Source organism: Schistocerca nitens, chromosome 1 (assembly GCF_023898315.1).
Source record: "Schistocerca nitens isolate TAMUIC-IGC-003100 chromosome 1, iqSchNite1.1, whole genome shotgun sequence".
NCBI classification, from domain to species: domain Eukaryota; kingdom Metazoa; phylum Arthropoda; class Insecta; order Orthoptera; family Acrididae; genus Schistocerca; species Schistocerca nitens.
In genome coordinates, this window is record NC_064614.1 from 75852390 (window position 1) to 75869415 (window position 17026).

The following is a 17026-nucleotide window of genomic DNA, read 5'->3' on the forward strand; positions in this document are numbered from 1 at the left end:
AACTAATGATGGTCGAAGTGGAGAGGATATAAAATGTAGACTGGCAATGGCAAGGAAAGCGTTTCTGAAGAAGAGAAATTTGTTAACATCGAGTATAGATTTAAGTGTCAGGAAGTCGTTTCTGAAAGTATTTGTATGGAGCGTAGGCATGTATGGAAGTGAAACATGGACAATAACTAGTTTGGACAAGAAGAGAATAGAAGCTTTCTAAATGTGGTGCTACAGAAGAATGCTGAAGATTAGATGGGTAGATCATATAACTAATGAGTAGGTATTGAATAGGATTGGGGAGAAGAGAAGTTTGTGGCACAACTTGACTAGAAGAAGGGATCGGTTGGTAGGACATGTTCTGAGGCATCAAGGGGTCACCAGTTTAGTATTGGAGGACAGTGTGGAGGGTAAAAATCGTAGAGGGAGACCAAGAGATGAATACACTAAACAGATTCAGAAGGATGTAGGTTGCAGTAGGTACTGGGAGATGAAGAAGCTAGCACAGGATAGAGTAGCATGGTGAGCTGCATGAAACCAGTCTCAGGACTGAAGACCACAACAACAACAAGACAACAACAACAATGCACGATCGCGTGTTGCAGATCCTGTACGGGCCTTTCTGGATACAGTAAATGTTCGACTGCTGCCCTGGCCAGCACATTCTCCACATCTCTCACCAACTGAAAACGTCTGGTCAATGGTGGCCGAGCAACTGGCTCGTCACAATACGTCAGTCACTACTCTTGATGAACTGTGGTATCGTGTTGAAGCTTGCATAGGCAGCTGTACCTGTACACACCGTCCAATCTCTGTTTGACTCAACGCCCAGGCGTATCGTGGCCGTTATTTCCGCCAGAGGTGGTTGTTCTCAGGATCTATGAGCCCAAACTGCTATAGTATAATATTTTTGTCCAATGAATACCCGTTTCTCATATGCATTTCTTCATGGTGTAGCTGTTTTAATGGCCAGTAGTGTGTGTTAAACACATGCAGCCTACGTCCGTCCAAATGTTCATTAGAGTACTGTGTAAAAATTATTGCTCGATGCATTCTTCTTCTTCTTCTTCTTCTTCACCCACATTCGTTACGTATGTTCAGATCTCTGCTTCCGGAGCTCCTCAGCGTTGTGAGTCTATTTTGCTCTTCTTTCTTGTTCGATCCTGAAGACCATTTTATGAATTTTGTTCCTAAATGAATGCATGCTATATTTGCCCAGTACGCTGATGTTTGATTCTTTGGGCTAGTAAGTGTCTATATAACCCACGGCGGCTTCTGTTCTTTCAGCTTCGTAATTTTACTAAATATTTCCTTTTTTTCATCATTCTGACAAAATCTCCAACGAATAATGTTCTTCTTTTGCGTATTGTGTGTATCACGTTCTCTAAGGGCCGTCTCCAGACCTGTAATCTCAGTGACTGGGATAGAACTGTCTTCAGTAATCGATCCCGAATCGAAATGAGCCCCGATGAACTCCGAAGACGTGTCTGGAGACTCCTCGTACATGGATGGGATACCAAACTAACTGTCGCTCGCTACACGGTCCGACAACCGTGAATGATGGTTTTGGCTGCCATTTCTTTTCCTAGCAAAACCCCTCTATTTGCCATCCGTAGCACCCTTGCATCACTGTGGTAAATCGACGATATTCTAGGACTTGATTAGTACTCTTTGTGGCGGGCCATCCTGGGCTTAAATTTCAGCAAGATAATGCCCGGCTGCACACAGCATGGTTTTCTAATGATTTTGAGGGTTGTTACCAAACTCTACCTTGGCCAGCAAGGTCGCCGGATCTCTCCCCAACTGAGATCCTTTTAGAGCGCTATGGGCAGGGCCGTCCAACTGGTAGGGACCTAAAGCGCCTAGTGGACAGAGTTTGCCACGATATCCCTCAGGAGTACCCCAATAACTCTATCAGTCAGTGCCAAGCCGAAAACTGCTTGCATAATAGCCAGACGTGACCTTTTTATTGTCTTAGAATATATCTGAATGAGATGGTCTTTTGACTTTGTTTTGATTGGTGAACTGTTCCTGTGGACGATTTTGAACATTTATTGTAAATTAGATCCTTGGGAAAGAAATTTGTAAATCAATCTCTCCTGCTTGCACTGTTAGGTTTCCTGCATCGAGATCGGCATTTTCTGTTGTGTATGTTACCAAGACAATGTCATCAGCACATACCAGGGAGTCCACGTAAGTGTTATATTTTTGGTGTCATTATTCCTTGTTCCATAGATCGTAATGATGTGGAACGTGCCACTTTAACATAGGTTTCCTTTACACTAAATAATTAATTAACTTTTTTTCATCTATTGAGCAGTTTTAGTTTGCTTTTAATTGTTGGGTGGGTATCTCCATACTTTTAATACTATTTGGCAAATGACCAAAGATCTTTTTAGCAACATAATCCACCCCTTTCTGTGCCAAAGTGAGATTTAATCCCGAATACTGAAGATCATCATTTCTTCTAGTGTGGCAGCATAATTCACCCCTTCCTGTGCCAAAGTGAGATTTAATCCAGAATAGTGAAGAGCATCCTTTCTTCTAATGTTGTAGCTATGCATTTCGATGTTATTTTTGAATCGGGATGGGTTATTAATGACAAATTACGTAAGTGAATTTATGTATTGCGAAGGTATTGTGAATATACCAACTTCCTTAAATAAATGTCTACAAAATGATCTTGGGTGGGCTCCAGCTATTATTATGATTACACGCTTTTGTGCAATGAATACTTTCTCTCTTAATGACGAACTACCCCAAAATATGATGCCATATGAAAGCAGTGAATGAAAATAGGCGTAGTAGGCTAATTTACTGATATGTTTATCACCAAAAATTGCAATAACCCTAATAGCATAAACAGCTGAACTTAACCGTTTCAGCAGGTCATCAGCGTGTTTCTTCCAATTCAGTTTCTAATTAATGCACACACCAAGAAATTTTGTGTATTCTGCGTTAGCAACAGACTTCTGTTCATAGCCTATATTTATCAACGATGTTATGCCATTTACTGTACAGAATTGTATAAACTGTGTTTTCTCAAAATTTAGTGGGAGTCAGTTTGCAGAGAACCACTTAATAACTTTCTGAAAGACATTATTTGCAATTTCCTCAGCTGATTCTTGCTTCTTGGGTGTGATTACTACACTTGCAGAAAAAACTAGCTTTCCAATTTGATGCCTTCCTAATCAGTTTCTCCAGAGTGTAGTTGAAAAGCAAGGGTAGCAGATCATCTCCTGTCTGACTCCTCCTTTAATTGTACCTAAAAATTAAGTTACGTGATGTGTTTTTCAAGAAAGAATAGGCAGTCTTGGTTGAAAAATTTATTTTTGCTTATTTAATTTGTAATGCGTTTCTCTCTCACAAGAGCATCATCAGACATCGGGAGTAATCTCTCGCGGACCACTGGCAAGGGTACAAAAGAACTGCACTTACCAAGAATGGCACGTCCTGTAAATTTTATTGGATGGCGTGCTACTATTTCACATTTTCAACTACTGTATCCATCCCAGTGCTGTTGTTAAGGAATTCGTTTTCCTCTTTCGGCTACATTTCAACGCCTGTGAGTTTCACTCATTTTTAGTGAAATATGTGGCCCGAAAGGCCTTCTTTTCTGAGTCGTCAGTCTTCTGAGTGGTTTGATGCCACGAATTGTTCTACAGTGCAGTCCTCTTCGTCTCAGAGTAGCAGTTGCAACCTTCGTCTTCGATCATTTGTTGCATGTATTCCAATCCCTGTCTTCCTCTACTGCTTTTGCCCTCTACAGCTCCCTCTAGTACCATGAAAGTCATTCCCTGATATCTTAGCAGATGTCCTATCATCCTGTCCCTTCTCCTTGTCAGTGTTTTCTACATATTCCTTTCCTCTCCAATTCTCCGCAGAACCATCTCATTTCTTACGTTATCAGTCCACCTAATTTTCTATATTCGTCTGTAGCACGACTTCGCGGATGCTTATTCTCCTCTGTTCCGGTTTTCCCATCTTCCATGTTTGACTGTCATACAACACCGTGCTCTAAATGTATATTCTCAGAAATATCTTCCTCAGGGCCTCTCTTCGATACTAGTAGGCTTCTCGTGGTCAGGAATGCCCCTTTTGCCAGTGCTAGTGTCCTTTTCGTGGACTCTTTGATCCGTCCGTCACTGACTGTTTTGCTGCCTTTCACCTATTTCGTGACCATCAACCCTGATATAGTTTCTTGCTGTTCTCATTTCTGCTACTTCTCATTACTTTCGTCTTTCTTTGATTTAATCTCAGCCCATAATCTGTACTCATTAGATTGTTCATTCCATTCAGCGGATCATGTAATTCTTTTTCACTTTCACTCAGTAAGGCGATGACATTAACGAATCGTATCATTGATACCTTTTCACCTTGAAATTGAATCCTACTCTGAACCTCTCTTTTATTTTCATCCTTGCTTCTTCAGATCGAACAGTAGGGACAAAAGAGTGCAGTGCTGTCTTACACCCAATTTTAATCCGAGCACTTCGTTCTTGATCGTCTACACTTCTTGTCCCTTCTTGGCTCTTGTACATATTGTATATTATCCGTCGCTTCCTATAGCTTACCCCTATTTATCTCAGAATTTGGAACACCGTGAACCAGTTCCAACTGTCGAACGATTTTTCTAGGTCAACGATTCTACGAACGTGTCTTGATTTTTCTTTATTCTTGCTTCCATTATCAACCGCAACGTCAGAACTGCCTCTCTGGTGCCTTTACCAATCCTAAGGCCAAACTGACTGTCACATAATACATCCTCAATTTTCGTTTCCCTTCTTCTCTATATTATACTAGTCGGGAACGTGCATGCACGAGCTGTTAAAATGTTTGTGCAATAATTCTCGCACTTGCCAGCTCTTGCAGTCTTCGGAATTGTCTGGATGATATTTTTCCGAAAGTCAGGTGGTATATCGACAGACGCACACATTCTACACACCAACGTGAATAATCGTTTTGTTACCACTTCCTCCAATGGTTTTAGAAATTGTGATGGAATGTTCCCTTGTATTTTATTTGATCTTAAGTCCTCCAAAACTTTTTTAAATTCTATTCTAATACTGGCCCTCCTCTCTCTTCTAAATCGACTCCTGTTTCTTTTTCTATCACTTCGGACAAGTCTTCCCGCTCATAGAGACCTTCAGTGTACTCTTTCCACCTATCCCAAAAAGGTATGTTGCCCGTAAATCTGAGCATTTATATCCGTTCCCCTTCCATTTTCATCTCTTTTTCGAAATTTTCTTCATTACTCATTCGACATACAAGACGATCAACAGTTCTAACGTGTGTTCTCCTGCCTTACAGCCATCTTAACTCGTACGAATGTTTCTCGATGTTCCGTTTCTCTTACTTACACTTGAGTTACTAGATGTTGTAGATTGTCTCTCTACTTTAAATGCAATCTTCGAAGGACGGGAAACATTTTATTCCATGTTACACTGTCGAAGGCTTTCCCTACGTCGGAAATCCTACGACTTCTTTTCCATTCCACGTTTCGTTACCAGGAGCAATGGCTGAATCGCATCACAAGTATCTTACTGAGGCGTGATTGACACAGAAACATTCCAATGACACCGGTATGAGAGTTGAAATTTCCGGCGGTAGTCTGAAGCGACACCGATGGGCCATATAGAAAGCACACGCGGCACTGCCGGAGGCGGAAAGACACGTGGCGCGGCTGTGGAGTCTTGGTCCCCAGTTAAACTGAACAATAACTGAAACTTCCTGGCAGATTAAAACTGTGTGCCGGACCGAGACTCGAACTCGGGACCTTTGCCTTTCACGGGCAAGTGCTCTACCAACTTAGCTACCTACCCAAGCACGACTCACGCCCCGTCCTCACAGCTTTACTTCTGCCAGTATCTCATCTCCTACCTTCCGAAGTAAAGTTCTGTAAAGTTTGGAAGGTAGGAGATGAGATAGTGTCAGAAGTAAAGCTTTGAGGACGGGGCGTGAGTCGTGCTTGAGTAGCTAAGTTGGTAGAGCACTTGCCCGCGAAAGGCAAAGGTCCCGAGTTCGAGTCTCGGTCCGACACACAGTTTTAATCTGCCAGGAAGTTTCATATCAGCGCACACTCCGCTGCAGAGTAAAAATCTCATTCTGTGAACAATAACTGTTAAAGCCGTCAACTTGGGTAGCTGTGTGATCAAAGTGACAGATTGTGAACCGCAGGGGACCACGTTCGATTCTGGGCCGGGTAGGAGATTTCCTCCGTTCGGGTACTGGGCGTTGTTTTGTCCTTACGTTAGTACCGTCTCCAGTAGACTTTCATACACGTTCCCTTTACAGAGATGGTTGAATGGGCACTAACTGAAAGCTAATTAAAAAAATAATTTAGAAATTGCACCTGGGTGAGGACTACAGACTGAAGCTGGCGCTCAATTTGGAAGTGTTGGCGAATGTGGTGAACTCCACTATGACAGTTACGTACATCAAATGCCCACAGTCCCTCTCCATCATATACCTGCCTCCTACATCTTCCTATCATCTCGCTCCCCTCTTTCCATCTCGTCCTCCACCCTCTAACAGTTCACCTGCTCTTCTCCTCTTCTTCAAACTGCTCCTCCTCACTCCCTGTCCATCTCATCCCTCTCTTGTGTCTCCTCCTCCTCTCTCTGTTTATCTCCTCCTCCCCACCTCTCTGTCAATTTCTTCCTCCCCCTCTCTCTCGGTCATTCTTGTACCCTCTCACTCTCTCACCACGTGTGTCATCCACATGGAAGCCTGGTAGTTTCCACCCCACAGACCTCATTTCCAGACAATAACTCTTACGTAGCCCAAATTTGGTTGAATTTGATGCACAGGTTTAGGAAAATGTGGAACATAGACACATGCATACATCAATGCATTGCACATAAAATTCAAATTCATGTCGGCCATCTGCAAGTGTAGTTTGTCAAAGTAATCCTGAAGGAAATGGAACAAACTTCTTTTTGGCCGTATATTATGGTAGTGTCCTCCTGCACCAAGCCTCCAGCAGTGCCAATTAAAAAAAGATTATGTTAATCTTTCGTTAATGACATTACTCTCGCTCAGAGACATTAAAGATCAAACAGGATGGAAGAGTTCAGCCGTGTGTGTAGTAGAAGGAAGAGGACGATTCGGAGATAAACGAATTACAGCGAAAAAATTTGCACCCTATTTCGCCTTGATATTGACGTAAATATCGCAAGACTGGTGTCGCGATAAAGACGAGACGTAATTGTAATCGCGACGGCCGAGATTATACGACGGCTGCGTAAGGAATTCCTCGGGAGGAGTCAGGGGTGGGACCCCTAACAAGAAGACTGGCCTGGCCTCTGAAATGTAGACGCCGGGCTGGCGGCTGTCTACTTAGCAGCGCAGACGTCTTCCAATTAGCAGGCCTCCAGTCCGCTGCCGCCCCCGCCATCTGCGGCCGTGCGACAAAAAACTTGGCCGTGGAGGCATGATTCACTGCCTTCCGCTCCTACGGTTCGCCTCACCAGCGTATCACAGACGACGATCTGTCTCAGTCTCACATCAAGAAAAACATAGTTTAGGGCGTCTCAAATAAGATAATTCATTACATTTTTCATAGGCATTCTTGTACTACAGCTCAGTATGACTCCCTTCCACGTTAAAAAGAACTGTGTGAATTTTAGTGTCAGCAGAATAAGAGGAAAGCGTGGCGCTGGACCTAAAAATTGGAAAATCTATAGCAAAACAGAACCATTGTCACCTTCGAAAAAAAAAAACATTGCTTCTGCATGAGAAATTGTTCAATAGAAGAAAGTGCTAATTCTCAGGACACATCTGACCATGTCATGTGTTGTAGTAGCAACTGAAAAACAAGTAAATTCGCTCCATTTCAACTGTTAGAAAGCATTTGTCGGCTATATACAATATTTCGCTGTAAGAGATTAATGTTCTTATCTTCAGATGAAAACAGTGCCATGCCACCCACAGTGACGACATGGCAGCGACGTCAAAATCTTATAACTGAATAAAGAAGTAGATATTTGCCAAGGGTGTTAAATGACAACAGTGGTCAACTTATTGATGACAATGATCCTTTTTATGCATGAGGAAACAAATCAGATGTTGGAAACACCATGTGTTTGGCTTTGCATTACACTGTCACAAGTCTAACCTTAAAATGTTTGTACATATCATTTGTTATTATTTTGGGGAATTCTGTAGCGTTATCATTATATTAATTTAATGTAATGTACACTCCTGGAAATTGAAATGAGAACACCGTGAATTCATTGTCCCAGGAAGGGGAAACTTTATTGACACATTCCTGGGGTCAGATACATCACATGATCACACTGACAGAACCACAGGCACATAGACACAGGCAACAGAGCATGCACAATGTCGGCACTAGTACAGTGTATATCCACCTTTCGCAGCAATGCAGGCTGCTATTCTCCCATGGAGACGATCGTAGAGATGCTGGATGTAATCCTGTGGAACGGCTTGCCATGCCATTTCCACCTGGCGCCTCAGTTGGACCAGCGTTCGTGCCGGACGTGCAGACCGCGTGAGACGACGCTTCATCCAGTCCCAAACATGCTCAATGGGGGACAGATCCGGAGATCTTGCTGGCCAGGGTAGTTGACTTACACCTTCTAGAGCACGTTGGGTGGCACGGGATACATGCGGACGTGCATTGTCCTGTTGGAACAGCAAGTTCCCTTGCCGGTCTAGGAATGGTAGAACGATGGGTTCGATGACAGTTTGGATGTACCGTGCACTATTCAGTGTCCCCTCGACGATCACCAGTGGTGTACGGCCAGTGGAGATCGCTCCCCACACCATGATGCCGGGTGTTGGCCCTGTGTGCCTCGGTCGATGCAGTCCTGATTGTGGCGCTCACCTGCACGGCGCCAAACACGCATACGACCATCATTGGCACCAAGGCAGAAGCGACTCTCATCGCTGAAGACGACACATCTCCATTCGTCCCTCCATTCACGCCTGTCGCGACACCACTGGAGGCGGGCTGCACGATGTTGGGGCGTGAGCGGAAGACGGCCTAACGGTGTGCGGGACCGTAGCCCAGCTTCATGGAGACGGTTGCGAATGGTCCTCGCCGATACCCCAGGAGCAACAGTGTCCCTAATTTGCTGGGAAGTGGCGGTGCGGTCCCCTACGGCACTGCGTAGGATCCTACGGTCTTGGCGTGCATCCGTGCGTCGCTGCGGTCCGGTCCCAGGTCGACGGGCACGTGCACCTTCCGCCGACCACTGGCGACAACATCGATGTACTGTGGAGACCTCACGCCCCACGTGTTGAGCAATTCGGCGGTACGTCCACCCGGCCTCCCGCATGCCCACTATACGCCCTCGCTCAAAGTCCGTCAACTGCACATACGGTTCACGTCCACGCTGTCGCGGCATGCTACCAGTGTTAAAGACTGCGATGGAGCTCCGTATGCCACGGCAAACTGGCTGACACTGACGGCGGCGGTGCACAAATGCTGCGCAGATAGCGCCATTCGACGGCCAACACCGCGGGTCCTGGTGTGTCCGCTGTGCCGTGCGTGTGATCATTGCTTGTACAGCCCTCTCGCAGTGTCCGGAGCAAGTATGGTGGGTCTGACACACCGGTGTCAATGTGTTCTTTTTTCCATTTCCAGGAGTGTATATACATATGAATGAGTGCCTGTTAGGCCGTTGCAATCACTGGTTCGCTTTACCTTACAACAACAGCAACTCCTATAATACATGAGTTCAAGGGTTAGTACTGTTAACACTGTTTTTATCCTGTTCTATTTTTCTGACAACGTTGTATGTACTAATTCTTAGGGATGATCAGATTCTACAACACTGAAAGACTAGTAGGAAAGTAGATGACACTGTCAGTGAAGAACAATTATCAAGTTAAGGAGACTTTTTACATGTTTTCTATCACCTTAGAGTTAGGAAGAAAATACAGTGGACCACATTCTATCAACAACAGCAAAACCTAGTACTTGCAACATACCTCATATAAATCATTACTATTTTGGTAGTTTTCAAATGAAAAATGAAGAAAATGGAAACCCAGAATTCCTTTTCCGTGTTGCTGCTAAACCTAACAATAATTCACATACTTTCTTGCAGAGTGTTTTACACTATTATATTGTCGTTTATGCATGTGAGAATTTTTGTGTTCTTTTACATTCTGTTTTCCAAGGCAAAAGCAAACGAACACGAAAGTCAGAAACGCTTGGTATTAATTCAGTCAGCACAGAATACCATACAGTTACTCTATGAGTATTATTGCAGTAGTTGTTTTATTTCTTATGTTTAGCGACTCCAGCATGTTAGTTTAGGATGTGATATAGAGAGCCGGATTGTTGATCTTAGAACTTTTACAGACACATTTTGATGAACACAGCGCTAACAAAATTAGTAGGAGCATGTTACAAGTAAACAGTTTTCTAGGAATTGTTCAGAATTTTTTTTTATTTTTATTTTTCTACAAATATGGCAGATTACATAGCTAAAAATTGTGTAACAGTTCGTATAAAATTAGTCCACTGTAATTTATTATTTACAGTTATAAACAAATGTGTAACACAATAACTCAAAATCACGCTGTTGTGGGATGGCACTTTCTGTCGCTGAACCCTTCAATTCGTTCATTACATGATGTGGGCAAGATGTTATTTCATCCACCTTAAGTGAGTGCTTTCTCATTTCACTTAGCTCATTAGTCGGGTGTTGTGATGTGACCTGAAGCCAGATAATCGATCTAGGAAGCCTTGGTATTCTTTCTCAAGGAACTACCCGGACCACCGCAGTAGTGAATCACTTCTCGAGGGCAAGTATGAGCGAGTAGTATGTTTCGTCTTCCGCTACTTTACAGGAAATAATTTGTTTACCCACGTATTACTCGTAAGTAACTACAATCAAGCTGCTGTCTTCGAAAAACAGTTAATGGTGCTGTTTTCGATCTGTGGGTATTTAAATTAACTGCATGACGGTGATACACTAGTTCTGCGGGAAGTGATGATTCGTTCAGGAAAGTAAGAATTCCATTGCTATTGTCTGTGGGTAATCTGGCGCATTTGCTTTACTTTGGACATTCTGGCGCCCTTGTTTACATTTTGTGACGAATCCACGCTCCCCTTATCAACGATGTCACCATGTGATACGTAGTTACTCAATGCACGTACACGCCTCCGTAGCCGAGGCAGTAACTCGTCTCTGTGCATTGGCACTAAAGTCGGATTTATCCTTTTCGCATCTTGGTAACTAAAGAAATTGTCACAGACAGATTAGGTCGGTCATCAAGAACAGAAGAGAGAGTAGTGTAAGATTCCTTGATCACTAGGCTTTTCGCCAATCTCCTGGATTAAATTCCTAACGTCTCCATAGTACTTCAGGGAGTGATGACGTGTGACACGGTTTATCATGATCTGTCCTTAGGATGGAGAAGGTGGTCCAATAGGTCTGTCCGACAAAAGGCTGTGTGCCAGCCCTGCACTTCTTCTCGCATTAGCATACAACACAAATCATAGACACACAACAGACCGACTGAGACACAACTCTCACATATCACAGTGAAAGTCATCATTGGCTGCAAAGCAAGCAAAATTGCGTACATTAGAAATGAGATTATGAGTTTAATGTCACGTCGATGACAAGATCGTCAGAGACTAACGACAAACCCGGAAAATTGAAGGATGTGGAAGGAAATTGGCGGTGTACTTGCAAAGGGAAGTATCCAAGTATCGCCTCAAATGACATGAAACATGAATCGCAACAGCAAAACGTGTATTTTAACTGTAGTCCTCCGGAATGCGAGTCCAGTATGTAACAGCAGCGCCGCCTTAGTCTGTCCTTCCCCACTATACGGCTGAAACTAAACAGTGTCAACAATGTCAGGCACATCTTTCTTTCTTTTTCCCCATAAATGCTGCTTGAATAATCAAGACTGATACTTAAATAAGAAACGTTTGCCTATGCTCATTTTAGTCGCTTACTGTACGTTCCAGAATAAGAATTCTCAAATTATTTTGACAAATATTCTAATTAGTTTCAGATTTCCTTTAAGAAATGTCTTTGAGAAAACTATTTACTTAAATGATTCTACAGATCCCTAGTCACCATGACTTGATAGAAATACTGTTTGCGTGCCTCAGTAATAGCAGAATGATAACGTAAGATGTAATTTGCTTTAACAGAAGGTAATACTCTGAAGTCAATAGTTAACGTACTTTTTTTGTTCACGTTATTTAGTGCTTTGCTATGCTTACTACCTGTAACCAAAAATATTAAAAATATTATTGCTAGTATGCTTCCGTGATTCACTGTCATATATAGGCTGGTGAATGAGATATGGTCAAACAAATTTCTTGGTGTAACTCAATGTTTCGGATCCCTTTGTAGAGGACACCTTCAAGGGATGGTTGTAGATTCAATGAAAGGCTGTTCCACCACCATGTTCGCAACCGTGTTCCCTACTGTGTTTGCTACGGACTGTGTCAGTAGTGAGCCTGGGAGTGGATCGCATTTCACAGAAGCTATAACCTTTCTTTGAAGACAGCCTGCGCAGATGGGAACGAAACGTTGGCTTTTACCAAGAAAAAAAGTAGACCACAGCAATATGGCAAGGAATACCTTAATATCTAACTCTCCCGGCCGTGAAATTTTACGTTTTACGCAGTGCCATGGTATGCAGTTTTGCACTGTGTACGTCCGATATGTTTAAGACCAAATCCTTGTGCCTCTGTAACTTTTTGATGTGTAGTTTTTGCTACACTGTCTCCGTAAAGCTACATTTCTACGGCAGCTGTATTGTTTTTAGTATCAGCTGCATTTACGGTGCGCTAAGCTTGAAAGAAGTTAATGGGTGAAGTGGCTCATTGGTAACAATCTGTGCCTCCATTCTGGAGCAGGTTGCTTGAAATCCCCGTCCGTAAATGCATACTAGACTATCCTAAATTGTTTACCAGAAATGTTCCATCGAAAACAACATGACCGATTTCCCTTTCCTCACCATTCCCCATTCTTCCACAATCCAATCTTGAGCACCTCCTATATTCATGAGTCCATAAAGAGACGTTTAATCTTAATCTTACCACTCAGCCTCCTCTTTCGGTAACAACTAATATATGTCGAGATTAGCTTAAAGTAAAAGTAACTGTCATAAGTACTCTACTACTCGTACCTAAGCTTCTACATCAGCTTTGTATAGGACTCCCATTGGCGTCAGATATATCGGACATATATAAACCGGAAACTGTATGCTATGGTTTGAAATGCAAGCGTTAAGGGCTGGAAATACCGAGGTATTATGCTATGGTCGAATGAAGTTTTTAGAGAGACGCGGAGTTTGGTCCTGTTTTTCGGAGGACATCTTCAAGGCGAGAAAGACTGGGAGGGAGGAAGGCGGTGCAGTAATTTCTGTAAAGGTCCGATTCAGACCATGGTTCGTTATGCAACGTTACTTTCGCGTTCTCGTCAATACGGTAACAGAACGTTTAAGTTCTACCACTCGCGTTCTCGTCAATACTTACCACTCTAAAGACGGAAGATCCGCGAATCGGAATGTCAGAACTGTGTAGTAAGTAGCGGCAGGAACACCACCACAAAATCAAGCAGCGCTAACAGTCCAAACCATCGACTCTCGGAGAGAGATTTTAACTGTGTTCAACCTAATGGTAAAGTAGCGAACTATTTTTCTTCGATTCATACAGTTTGTGGGAAAAACAGTGAGAATAATTACCTTTGGAAACCTTTATCAGACAAAGCCTGTTATAACAATAAACTGTTTCGCTTAATAAAACGGCCGCCAGCCCAAATCGGGCACAGTGTCTACACAAGAAGATGAAGTCAATTTTCGACATTGAATAAATAATTACTTTCACTTACTAAGTAATTTAAAGACAACCACTTAATTTGCGTTTACTACGGTCACTTGGCAGTAAGTACTATTAATTCCACTTTCTGTTACTTATGGAATTTATCACTATACTTCAGTAATTATTTAAAGAAGACAAACATATGTTTCAAGATGGATACATAAAAATATTAAACTTACAGCTATCATTCATATGACCTAAACTATTATTTAACACGACTAAATTTCATTTCTTTAGGACTGTTATTTATTAATGTTTTACTAACACCAATATTTGTCTGGCTTTCTTTGACATGGAGAAGCAACACAAACAATTACTGTTAAGACTGTTGCAGTTAAACAATTATGTTACTTTACTTTCAGAAATGCTATTGAAAACTTATCCTCATGGTCACGCAAAGCGGTGGCCCTCAAACTGATACGTGGAAACTTTAGTATTTAATAATCATTTTCAGAATTTACTACTAAAACAGTACTATTGCCAATAATTTACTATTATTCAAGCTTCAATAAACATCAGGGTACTCGGAATAAATTCGTTTGGGTAAGGACCCTACTGAGGTAAATGAAATAGGAAAATTACGGTTAAACACAAAGGTACATTTAACACTTACATTCCACTGATTGAAGATGGATGGTTCATACTACGATACACTTCTAAATAAAGTACTTCGCCTGTTACTGATGTCGAAGGTGACGTGAGGCAGTGCTGCGTAGTAACATTGCGCAGGTACGGCTCTTGATGTAGATAGCTCTGTCTTCCTCTTGGTGGTGACGATAAAATTGCAAATTTCTGAGCTATATTTTTTATTGCCGTACTGCGCCAATCATGTAGAACACGTCCGAGGCCAAAACCCAGTCTTGCAGGTAAATTCGGGGCCTCTAGTGCTTGACCAGAGTAATGCGTGTTCACCCCGTGCAGGGCAGCTACCGGCTGTCTGAGCCACTTGCGCCCCAATTCTCACTCGCGCGCCTCACCACGGAGTTCTGTTCTACCTATGATCCCTACACCTTTTCAGTACACTTCTGCTTACAAAACCCTAAGTATGAACCATCTACAATTGCTTGAGAGCATATATATACAAAATTGACATAATTAATTACAGTTGTACCTGAAATATTACATAATTATTTACAAAATATGTTTTAATACATTTATTCCACCTACGTCAAAGAGGTTATTTTAAACAGATAGACTACACATAACAAAAACTTACTCTCGTTATAGTATTTGCTTAATTTTTCAAAAATATTATGGAACTAAGAATTTTAAAATATACAGATTAATGGCAGTATTATATTTACAGTAGCATTACAGTTAATCAGTCATTAGCGACCCAGTATATGAATTTTAGCGCCTCAGAAGCTTAGGATTTTTTGATATTGAATAAAAATTTTTGTGCTGTTATTGGCGTTAATAGCACAGTTTTGAAAATGACACAATTTTAATCTCGTAAAGAATCTGTGCAAGACATGTACATTGTGATCTCTGTGGAAAATCGGCAAAGAGACTTGCTGCACACACACTAGCCTCAAGTAGTGTGGACTTCAGATGATGGGAGCTGCAACAAAAGTTCATAGTTTTTCAGCAAGCTAGCAGTTTCTACCAAGTTCATTAATGTCCAACAACTATGCTGTAGCTCGTTTACATCCCTTTATCTTTCGTGAAGGCAGCTGCCTTTGTTTTAGGGACAGATGGTGCTTGCTGCCAGATAATGCTGTATCCGGATAGTGGTATGGTGAGGGTGGTTCAACCTTAACGGACTTTATCCTCACCAGGGGGAAAAAAAGAGATAGAAGACGAGAAAAGATAATGGAAGCGAGGTATTGTTGTTCCCTGGTGGCTCCACGCATCCAGCGCGCTGCCGTGCATTCTTCTGCTAGGCCTTTCCACGCGCAACCGAACGGCGTCCGCGGAAGGAACGCGCGAAACGTGAGCGCGCAATCATTTCCAGTTCAGCTGCAGCACCCGGGCAGAGCCGCGTCGCCCGGGAACGCACACCGTCGCCTCGGCAGCGGGCAAGTAGCTCTGCTGCGCGGGTAGCCAGCCTGTAGGCGCCAGTGCAGTGCGTTAACCATTGCCAAGGTCACTACGTAGAGGTTTCCTGCATAGGAATACCCCAATTAAATTCCAAAACACTGACATTTAGAGAGAAATAGTTCGACGATAATTAAGGTTGTATTCTGTGAACACAGAGGGAATAGCAAAACGGCTAAAGCTACATCTAAAGTAGCTCTCTGCAAACCACTGTTAACTGTCACGTATTGCAGATACTGATGTTCCATTCGCGGTAATAATGGTTGCTTAAGTCCCTCTTAGAATGCTGCAGTTAATCTACTCTTGCATTCGCCAAACCCAGGATACCAATACATTGAGGATAGAATATATTGTTGGATCGTTCATTTCGTATTCTTTCAATTGAAACAAGTTTACCTCTGGCCAGTAATGATTTACTTTACCCCCACTACGCATTTTAGAGCTTTAAACCTCGATCATCAGGTTCATTTATGTGAATTAATACGACGTGCGTTTGTTTATTACTTTGGTTTAACCTTTAGCACAAAACAAAATGAATACACTATTTTAAATATGGTCCACAGTTTTGTGGAGCTCTTTAATGAACAAAAATAAAAATCGTGTAAGTAAATTTACCTTCTGTGATGAAAGGTTCATTTTTTCTGATGTGTTAGATCACACCAACTTTGTACACATTTAAGTAATCAAAGCTGGCTTGCAGAATACTATAAGTGCTCCCAACAAATAAATAATAATCCTGCCCACAACGCCAAAAACAAAACCACATTTTGGGAAAAATGTCGAAGCACTTTCTTTTGGGCCTTGGATGCAAATGTGGGCAGAAATATAAATGTCTCGAGGATTTCAACTAAACAAGAGTGGTGTATTAGAAGAAATATATAAAATACACTCTACGACACCACGAAGTAATTACCCAGATTGGACGAAAAATCGCTAGATATGATTTGGGCGTACTGAAAAACAAATGATTACAATTTTAGAAACATTTGCTGACTCATTCCAGAGAAAGAGCTTCACCAATTGAGCAATTCAGTAACGCGTTGGCCCACCTCTGGCCCTCAAGCATGCAGTTATTCAGCTTCACGTTGTTTGTCAGGGTTGTTTGATGTCCTCCTGAGGGATATCGTGCCAGATTCTGTGCAATGCTACGGTCGCAGGTTCGAATCCTGCCTCGGG